Raw genomic sequence first — 10580 nt, 5'->3', positions numbered from 1 at the left:
TCATACGTCAGTACTACACAATCTTGTTGCTAGTGTAGTAAGATATGACGATCACAAATGATGTTGTGCGCATGTCAACTACTCCTATATGTAACATAGTACCGCTTTTTCGATTGTTCGGTCGAGAATGAACGGTGAGATCAATGTTAACAGAACTAGGTCCACAACGCACGGAGAGTGCGGTGCTACATTACTCCATGAAACATGAACCATATGAAGCACGGATAGTGTTAGGCAGGGTGTATGAAGGGTGCACGGGATGGGAGCAAAAGTTCCCTTCTCGACCCACTTTTGGGTGTTTGGCAGAGTGCATGAAGGGTGCATGAGTCCGCACTAGTAGGTTGACAAAAATACACGAAGAGGAAACAATTATATTGAGATGAGAATGCAACCAAACACACCCACACGCTTTGTACTACAGTGACTGATCTGCACCGTCTGAGTTTGATCCAACGGCCATGTTGCGCCGAGACATGGACATGCCCATGCAGAGGGCGCCTAAACACCGCCGAAGTCCCTCTGCTTCTCAAGGCGCACGATGTTGGTGATGCAAGGTGCAACCGCCCGCAGAGCCCGTTGCCGGTCGATGGGAGCCAGCTCGTCAAAGACGGCGTCCAATGGCACGAATGGATTCCGGTGACAAAGCCCTGAAAGGATTCGCCCGGCAACGGCGACGGCAGCCTGCAACCCCTCCTTGTCCAGCTCAGCCCCCACCATCGCACGGAGACAGCTCAGCTCCTCAGAGATATAGGTGAAGAACGAGACCAGGTCAGGAAGCCGCAGCTCGTTGAAGTCGCCCGGGTGGTCGAACGGGTTTAGCCCGACGGCCGGCATCGTCGCGCTGGCACGACGGTAGGCATTGCGCAGCCGCAACACGTGCGTGGCAACTTGGTTCACCAAGTGGCTGAGACGATCCAGGACCTCGTCACGATCGGCCTGCTGGGCGCTCTAGCCGGCTCCCCTGATGGCCTATCATATCTCCCGCTTTCTTCAGCAACGCCGCCGACACCTCGAGCATCTTTGTGGTGGACGCCTGCCGCTTTTGAAGCTCCGTGAACTCCCGCACATAACGGAGGAGCATGGCACTCCTCTCCTCCTTGAGCTCACGGAGCTCCACGTCCTTGGCCCTGAGCTCCGCATCCTTGGCATGGAGCTCCTATGTCAGGAGCCTCACCTCGGACTCCGTGATCTGCTGCGCCACCATGGCACCAGGTAGAAGCAATGGGGAGAGGAAGCAAAGGGGGCGAAACGGCTGAAAGGCAATGCAATCTACGCGAAGGCGAAGGGAGCGGGGAATCTTTTGGTTTTCACCACGGTAAAACACCAGTCAACGACTTCTCACATCAGGGAGCGGTGGGTTTTTACAGGCGGAGTCATCGTGACTAATTGTTGCCGCACCTGCTCCCGTCAATCAAAAAATTAAAAATCCTGCTGCGCCTGCTCCCGTCAATCAAAAAAATAAAAATCTTGTCGCACCCAAACACCAGAGCAACGCCATGGTGGATATTTAAATTTACCTGCCGGCAAGTAGATAAAAAAAGGGGTGAAAAAACAAATGTGGCGGCGGCCTAGCTAATCGGTCGAACTAGCCCAACTAGCTAGCCACCGTGCTTCACTGATGTACTCGGCGGGAAAGGTGGTCTTTCGTGATTTGATGACTCTTTTACTTGCTTCGGCGCTACGACCGAGGAGGACCCAGAAAATGCGCGGTAGGGCGTCCCACGTCAGGAAGAATATATGCGTGCATGCCGGTGTTTTGGGAACGACACCTATGGGATCACAAGAATCCCTACTACGGTTAGCGGGGCGCGGGGTCATGAGAAGAGCGGATCAAACAGATAGCACACGGTCCGCTTATCCAGGTTCGGGCCGCGAGGATGCGTAAAACCCTACTCCTTCTTTGGTGGATTGTTTATCTGTGTTCTTGAACTAGCAATGGGGCGTGAGGAGCTCCAAAAAGCCGAATCCTCCTCCTGGTCGCCTCGGGCCTCCTTTTATAGGAAAAGGGGTTGCCACAGTGGCACATAGGAGGTGGAAAGGGTACAGTGATACAAGGTTATCTCCCGCATTACATGACAAGGCACATTTAATGCGTCTTGCTTAGGTGTCCTTGCTTTATCGGGGGCGGGGGAGAGACCTGTCTCGTCCGCCGCCGCTCCTTCTAGTGTTGACACGCGCCCTGGCCAGCGGTGCCTGTGATGCCATGTTGGTAGGCAGGTAGCTAAGGTGGCGTAGTGGTGGGTCTTCACGAAGATCTGCATGCTGCCACGCAGGTGCCTGCCCAGCTGGTTGGGTCGGCAGCTGCATGCATGCGGTGGCGGAGGTTTGGTCGGCGTGGACCTGATGGTGGCCCTGTGGGTGTCCTTGGCAAGGGTCTTGCCGGGGTCCCGGCAAGGGTCTTGCCGAGGCGCCTGTTGTCATCCCCGGCAAGGCACTTGCTGTCATCCCCAGCAAGGCTCTTGTCAGGGATCTTGTGGTCTTCCTTGGCTGGGATCCCGCCAAGGGTCGTCATCTTCTATAGCGTGTATCTGATCTTGAATGTCTTCACAAAGATATGCATGTCACCACGGGGATATCTCCCGAATCCTTGCCCCATGGGGGCAGTGGACTCAAGGGTGGTTTCCTTCGTAGGCGTGGGGCGAGTTGCCGCGGCAAGAGCCTTGCCGGGGTTGCTAGAACCGTCCCCCAGCAAGGATCTTGCCGGGGGAGTCTGCTTCGCCCCCTTTGCTCTTTGTGGTCTTGGCCTTGGCGTCGTTCTAGTTTTCTTGAGCTCTGGTCTTACCTTGGCTCACCTCCCTTGCCTTGCTTGGTGTGGTGGTTCCCGTGGCTCAGACTGCCCGTGCACAGTTATAGGGGTACAAAAAGTGTATCCCTCTTTTTGTACACCGACAGTGCACCACCCGGGAGGACCCCGAAACCGTGCGGTAGGGTGTGCCACATCTCGGCACGGAGGAAAAATGTGCGTGTAAAAATATACTGTATCAGACATAGTACCTATGGTTCGACCTCGGGACCCAGCCAGTCGGTCGAGAACACCCCATTAGCCACACAACTTCATCATGCAAACGTGGCACGGAGGATAGATGTGGTTAGCTCCGTCTCGACCAGCCACAACGTCTCTTGTTCTAGGCGATTATTCTATTTTCCAAGCTTTTTTAGTTGTAATAACACCACGACAAGCTAGCGCCGCTCTTCGTGTGTGCCCGTGCAAAGGTTAGACGACGGAGAGAAGAGAGATTGCGATCACAGACCTGGGACCCACCAGTAAGTGAGACAACGGTCATGCACGTGTTGACGAGGCACTCCCTCCACTCTACTCAACGAAAGTATTGTATAAATAAAATCAAGTTATGGGACAAAGCCAACAACCGTTCGTTTTTTCAGGCTATCGACTTACACTTTGTAGTCCAGGTTGCCAGTTCGAATCTCGTCTTTCAGATTTGTTAGTTTTAGGTCCAAATTTGATAAATGACAAGTGGGACCCCCGTGTGTTGTTCCGATATTTCAGTGTAGGATGGTTTTTTTGAACAAACACTTTGTGCGGTTAGACAAGTAATGGCACGAGTTACACGTATTTTGCAAGTTTACGAACAAAAATGACAGCGGCATAGAATATCACATCCACCCCGCAGCTTAGATACTATGGTGATACGAGTTGTTGGGCTAGGCCCAAAAACGGTGTGCGGGCAGGCGGGGCGGTTTTTACCACGGTAAGATTCTTCGCGCGCTGTGCTTCCCACGCTTCCCGCGCGTGGCGCCGTGTGGGGAGGCGCGTGTGACGTGGGCGTCATGCGTGGGGTTGAGCTCTGCACGCATGCGTCACGCCGTAGTAAAGGGGCGGTTCGCGCCTTCCCCATAAACGGAGGGAGGCGTGGAGGCGCGGTCCATTTACTGAATGGGGCTGAGGCGCGGTCTTCAAGGCGTCCACTCCCCACGATCACGGGGTGGGGAGAGGTCGTCTCACCCGTACCCTTGGCTCTGCACGTCCGCCACGTGTATCCCATGCGCCTGGGGTGGCAAACGGTGGAGGCGGGAAACCGGGCCATCGCTGGCTGGGGCAGCGGGTCGGCCCCGGTTCCCTACGCCTTCTGCGTCTTGATTGGTCGAGCGGGGCGGCCGAGCTCCAACCCCGTTCCTTTATAAAGAGCGGGAGGGGAGGGATGGCGTCCTGCATTCTCTCATCATCTTCTTCCTTCAGCTTCCGCTCCTCCCTTCCATTCGTCATGGAGAGAGGGAATCCCGGTCCTTGAACAGTGGCGGCGAGGGTCGCCGCTTGACAACGCGTCCCTCCTTCTCCTGCGCCTGTGGTGGCAGAGCCAGCCGCGAGGGGAAGGGGGAGGGGCGAGGCCGGGGCGCTCGGGGAAGAGGAGGACGGGGCGGCGCGCCGGCCTCGCCTCCGCCAGCAGCTCCTCCTCCAATAGAGGGCCACGTTGGGGATGACCCTTGTGAGTTCTTCGTCAGGCTGCGCCGGCCGCCGCGCCGTCGCCTTCGTCTCCCGACTCCATTTGCGCGGGAGATGGAGCTAGATCCGCCGGAGTCGTTGCAGCTGCACAGGAGGGGCTGCGGGATCAGTGGCACGCGGGTCCGCGTCGACTTCCCCGCCCCTCACGTGATGTATCTTCGTCGGGGATGGAAGACGTTTGCTCATATCCACCGCTTGACGGAGGGGCTCACTCTCCATTTTAAGCTGATGGAGGGTGGCCTTCTCTTCGTCAAGGTCTTTGGGCTCTTTGGGACCCGTGCAAGGTGCTGCATGGAGTGCTCTTCTGATAGTGAAAGACTCCTCCTCGAGCGGGAGTGACGAGGAGGACAGCGGCAGCAACAACAAGGGCGGTAGGCAGCAGGTTGACGGGTCCAACTAGGTGTCGGGTGCCGCTCCGTGCGGCACCGGCGACCCCTTCATCCGTGTCGCCGGCTCCTCGAACTTCTCGGGGTCGTCTCCTTGGGCGGCTGGCGTTGGGAGGCTACGGAAGAGGAAGAGGGCGGGCGGCGAGGCCGTCAAATCGGAGTATGCGGGCACCGACACCTTCGACGCATGCTGACGTCCTGCCGCCTCATCTTCGAGCTCCGCTTCCGGCGCTGCCATCACCATCCAGCCTTCGGACGGACACCGAGATGTTCTCTTGATGTCTTCTGTCACCCGTAGCTCGCCTAGGCACTCCTTTTGTCCTTTTCGCCTCCTTGACCTTCCTCCTGAGGAGAGGGACAAGAAAGGGATTACGGGCACCGTATCTCTTTTTAGTTTGTAAGCCTTCTGGCCTTTGTTGAACTTAAAACTTGTAATCCCACCATTCATGTTTTTCATTCCCTATGGACTGTACCTGAGTGGAATGTTTTTAATGAAAACGGGATGCTTGCCGGGCCACTTGTTTGTGGGTGGAACCCACGACAAGGAGTAAATCCTTGATATCTCCAAGATAAACATTTCCTCGCCCGGCAACAGGCCTTGCCGTGTTCCCACTTTGCTCGACGTTTCTCATGCTTTTGGCGGAGGTAGGGATGAGGCGGGTTCAGGCTCCTTGTTTCATCCTTTCGCTGCCGCGACTACAACCAAACTTGGCCCCAGGAACGAGCCCTAGGGCCTAGAGTTAGGGGAGCACGGTAGCTTAGGGAAAAACGAGGTTTCACATACCTCAGACCATAAGGGAATGCATGATAAGGGATGAAGAACCTATCTGAAGCTGCAGTCCCCGGCAACCCTGGTTCGCCGTGGGTGAATCTTTGCTCTTGCAGCCCCCGACAATACTGGCTTGCCGGGGCCTAGATGCTGATCTGTTCCTCCTTCTTTTTTTCCAAGTGGTTCGGCAAGGATATCTGTGTGTCCTGCGAACCAAAGAATACAAAAGAAAGGCAAAGAGACGCACACTCGACCTCTAAGCTAGGGGTTAGTTGCCGCTAAGCACTATCAACCCTAACCGAGGACGAGACTCGACCTAGCATGCATGCTATAACTTAGGGCGCCAGCACTTCATTTATTTATGCTCAGGGTCTGCGCCTGGCTTTGTACAAAGGGTTACATGCATCATCGGCAAGGCTTGTACAAAAGGTGGCTTGCCGGGGGGCCCGGCAAGCCGCGCCTCACGGGTAAAACTTGCGAAGATGCTCAATGTTCCAGGAGTTACTCACCGGAACGGCATCTTCGGTCTCCAGGCGGACTGGGCCAGGCCTGGTGACTCGTATTACTTGATAAGGGCCTTCCCACTTTGGTGTCAACTTGTTGGAATTCTTGGCCGATTGAACACGCCGAAGAACAAGGTCGCCTTCCTCAAGGCTTCGGGCATGAACCTTGCGGCTATGGTAGCGGCACAAGGCTTGCTGGTTGCGCGCTGCTCTCACAGCCGCTCGAAGACAATCTTCCTCAAGGAGTGTTGCGTCATCTTGCCGCAGTTGCTCTTGCTCAAGATCATCATAAGCAAGCACTCGAGGTGACTCGTATATGAGTTCAGTGGGGAGAACTGCTTCTGCCCCATATACTAGGGCAAAGGGTGTCTGGCCAGTGGCTCGATTTGGCGTCGTTCTGATCGACCAAAGAACCGTCGGCAACTCATCAATCCAGCGCCTTCCACTCTTGTGTAGCCTGTCAAAGGTCTTTGTCCTTAAGCCCCGCAGTACTTCAGCATTTGCCCTCTTAGCTTGACCATTGCTTCGTGGGTGAGCAATGGAAGCGAAACAGACTTTGCTGCCGAGGTCTTGGGTATATTGCATGAAGGTGCGGCTTGTGAACTATGTGCCGTTGTCGGTGATGACCCTGTTGGGTACACCAAAACGGCACACTAGTCCCTTGAAGAATTTGACGGCTGACTGAGCTATGACCTTCCTCACTGCCTCCACCTCCGGCCACTTTGTGAACTTGTCGATTGCAACGCACAAGTACTCAAAGCCCCCGACAGCGCGGGGGAAGGGGCCCAGTATGTCGAGCCCCCAGACCGAGAAAGGCCAGGAGAGAGGAATGGTTTGAAGGGCTTTAGCTGGCTGATGAAGCTTCTTTGAATGGAACTGACACGCTTCACACCTGGTGACTAGTGTCGTCGCATCCTGGAGGGCGGTGGGCCAGAAGAAGCCTTGCCAAAATGCCTTGCCGGCAAGGGGTCTTGACCCTATGTGGGATCCACATATGCCTCCATGTATCTCTGCCAACAGCCCCAGTCCTTCTCTCGAGGGATACACTTCAATTTCACGCTGTTCGGTCTCTTTCTGTACAGGACGTCATCGACGAACTGGTACATAGCAAATCGACGGGCTACTTTTTCCGCTTCTTCCTGCTCCTCAGGAAGTTCCCCAGTTTGGAGGAACCGGACGGTATGTTGTGCCCACGCTGGAGCCTGGGGCTCGACGGTGAGGACTAAAGGCATTTTATAGGAGCGGCTGTCTCGACGGCAAGAGCTTGACGCCCCGCCGGAGCTAGCCCCGTGGTGGTTTCAGTGTCCGCGGCAACATCCTTGTCGGCGGCTCCGGGGAGCTTGGCGGGGAAGTACTTGCCGGGCCCTGATTTCCTCCTCTTGTTTTGCTCTGTTGACGGACCAACGGATGGCTGAGTTAGCTGAAGCACAAAGGTATCTGGTTCCATAGGTAGCTTGAGGGCAGCGCGCTTTGACAGGTAATCGGTGATGCCGTTCTCTGCTCGGGGAACGTATTCTGCCTGTATACCGTCAAAACGCTCTTCCAGCTTTCTCACTTCATCGACGTAGGCCTTCATCAACGGGCTCTGGTAATCCTTGTTGACTTGCTTGACGACAAGTTGCGAGTCGCCTCTGACGACGAGTTTCTTGATTCCGAGGTCTGCCGCGATCCTAAGACCGGCAAGCAGTCCTTCGTACTCAGTCGTATTGTTTGTTGACACCTCCCTGGGGAAGTGCATCTGGATCACGTACTTGAGGTGCTCTCCGGTGGGCGCGACAAGCAGTACGCCAGCCCCAGCGCCCTGTATGGAGAAAGCTCCATCAAAGTACATGATCCAGTCGCAACTTGCCTCCTTGCCGGGGAGAGCAGTCTCCTGGGCCTCTTCGTCAGGCGTCGCGGTCCATTCTGCAATGAACTCCGCCAGGACTCGGCTTTGAATCGTCGAGGTACTCTCAAACTTGAGGCCAAAGCTGGACAGTTCTAGTGCCCACTCTGCGATCCTTCTCGTTGCGTCTGGATTGTGCAATATCCGTTGCAGAGGGAGGCGAGTGATGACAGTGATCTCGTGCGCTTGGAAGTAGTGACGCAGCTTCCTCGAGGCCATAAGAAGGCCGAAGAGCAGTTTCTGCACACCGGAGTACCTTGATCTAGCCCCCTACAGGAGGGAACTAACAAAGTAGACCGGGTGCTGCATCATTTTCTTCTTCGGCGGCACTCCAACTGGCTGTGTCGTCTCTACATCGGTGGCATCGGGCTCCGTCGCTGCTATTGCCTCGTCATTAATTTCTCTCTGTGCCACTAGTGCGGCGCTGACCACCTGGTTCGTTGCCGCCAGGTATAGCAGCAACGGTTCATGTGGCCTAGGCGCAACTAGTATTGGCGCGGAGGAGAGATACCTCTTCAAATCTTGCAATGCCGCTTCGGCTTCAGGCGTCCACTCCATTGGGCCCGCCTTTTTCAAAATCTTGAAAAAGGGAAGGGCGCTCTCGGCGGACTTGGAAATGAACCTGCTCAGGGCGGCAACGCAACCAGCAAGCCGACGCACATCCTTGACTCGCTTGGGTGCCTCAGTCTGCTCTATAGCTTTGATCTTGTCCGGATTGGCCTCTATCCCACGCTGTGACACAAAGAACCCGAGAAGCTTGCCGGATGGGATGCCAAAGACGCACTTCTCAGGGTTCAGCTTGAGATTGATCTTGCGTAGGTTTGCAAATGTTTCTTGTAAATCCGGTATGAGGGTTGCCCTGTTCTTGGTTTTGACCACTATATCATCCATATAAGCTTCCATATTTCTATGGAGCTGGGGTTCAAAACCAATCTGGACCGCCCTCGCAAACGTTGAACCAGCACTCTTCAACCCGAAAGGCATCGGCATGAAATAATACGTACCACATGGGCTGATGAACGCCGTTTTCTCTTCGTCTTCTCTTGTCATGAAGATCTGGTGATAGCCGGAGTAGGCATCAAGGAATGACAACAGGTCACACCCAGCTGTGGAGTCAACAATCTGGTCGATGCGCGGCAATGGGAAGGGGTCTTTGGGACAAGCCTTATTGATATCTGTGTAATCAATACACAGCCTCCACTTCCCATTTGCCTTGCGCACTACCACCGGATTGGCCAACCACATTGGGTGGAGCACTCCTCTTACCAAACCCGCTGCTTCCAGTTTCCGGATCTCCTCTGTGATGAACTCTTGTCGTTCCAAAGCTTGCTTTCTGACCTTCTGCTTGACGGGCCGCGCATGAGGATAGCCAGCAAGGTGGTGCTCAATCACCTCCCTGGAAACGCCGGGGATGTCGGAGGCTTGCCATGCAAACACATCGACATTCGCCCGCAGGAAGGTGACGAGCGCGTCTTCCTATTTGTTGTCAAGGGTGGAGCTTATAGTATAAGCTCCTCCCGTCCCGTCCTTCTTGACAGAAACCTTCTTGGTTCCCGGCGGTATGGCCCTGGACTTCTTGTTTCTGTCGGCGGAGCTCTCTGGCACGTCCTCCACGGGAGCGCTACACTCCGAAGAGGTGCACTTGCCGGAGTGGGTGCCTGAGGTCTCACCGGTCTTCTTCTTTTGTCTTCCCGGGGCTCCAGCGGCAGGAGCAAGCGCCTTAGCAGTGGCGGCTGCTGCAACTGCTTGTTGGTAGAGTTGGTCAGCGCAGATCAACGCATCCCTCTTATCGAAGGGGATGGTGATGATCGCCACAGGTCCCGGCATCTTCAAGGTGTTGTAGGCGTAATGTGACGCCGCCATGAACTTGGCCAGCGCTAGGCGGCCAAGGATCCCGTTGTAAGGCAAGGGGATCTTGGCAACGTCGAACACAACCCTTTCTGTCCTGTAGTACAGATCACTCCCAAAAGTCACGGGCAACGTGACTTTTCCCTTTGGTTGACTTCTTCCCGGGTTGACCCCCTGAAATGTGCCCGTTTCTTCGAGGTCTCCATCAGGAATCTGCAATTTCTCGATCACGGCAGGCGAGATTAAGTTTAGACCGGCCCCGCCATTGACCAGCATCTTTGTCACCTTGAGGTTGCGTATTGTTGGTGAAACCAACAGTGGCAAGCACCCGACCGCAGTAGTGCGATCAGGGTGATCCTCGGTGTTAAAAATGATAGGTGTACTGGACCACTTCAGCGGCCTTTGGGCATCAAACGACGGCTCTACCGCTGTAATCTCACGCGCCCACTATTTAAGCCGGTGGTGAGAGGTATGCAGCGAGGCGCCGCCATCGACGCACATGGCCTCTGTAGCTTTCTGAAACTCTTGGTCTCCGGACTCGTCGTCCTCTTCATGATCGTCGTCTCTGGCTTTCTGTCACGGCCCCGGGCAGGCCTCTCCTGCTGTTTATCCTTGCTGCGACGGCCTGCCTGGCCGTCACGCTTCTTGTCGGACCCCTCAGCACCATCCTGGCCTTTCTCCTTGTCCCGCCTCTCATATTCAGCCCTCTGCTTCTCAGCAAGGAGCT

The sequence above is a fragment of the Triticum aestivum genome, chromosome 7A, assembly GCF_018294505.1.
Source record: "Triticum aestivum cultivar Chinese Spring chromosome 7A, IWGSC CS RefSeq v2.1, whole genome shotgun sequence".
Classification (NCBI taxonomy): Eukaryota; Viridiplantae; Streptophyta; class Magnoliopsida; order Poales; family Poaceae; genus Triticum; species Triticum aestivum.
The sequence above is the reverse complement of the archived record's forward strand: the minus strand, read 5'-3'. Positions refer to the sequence as shown.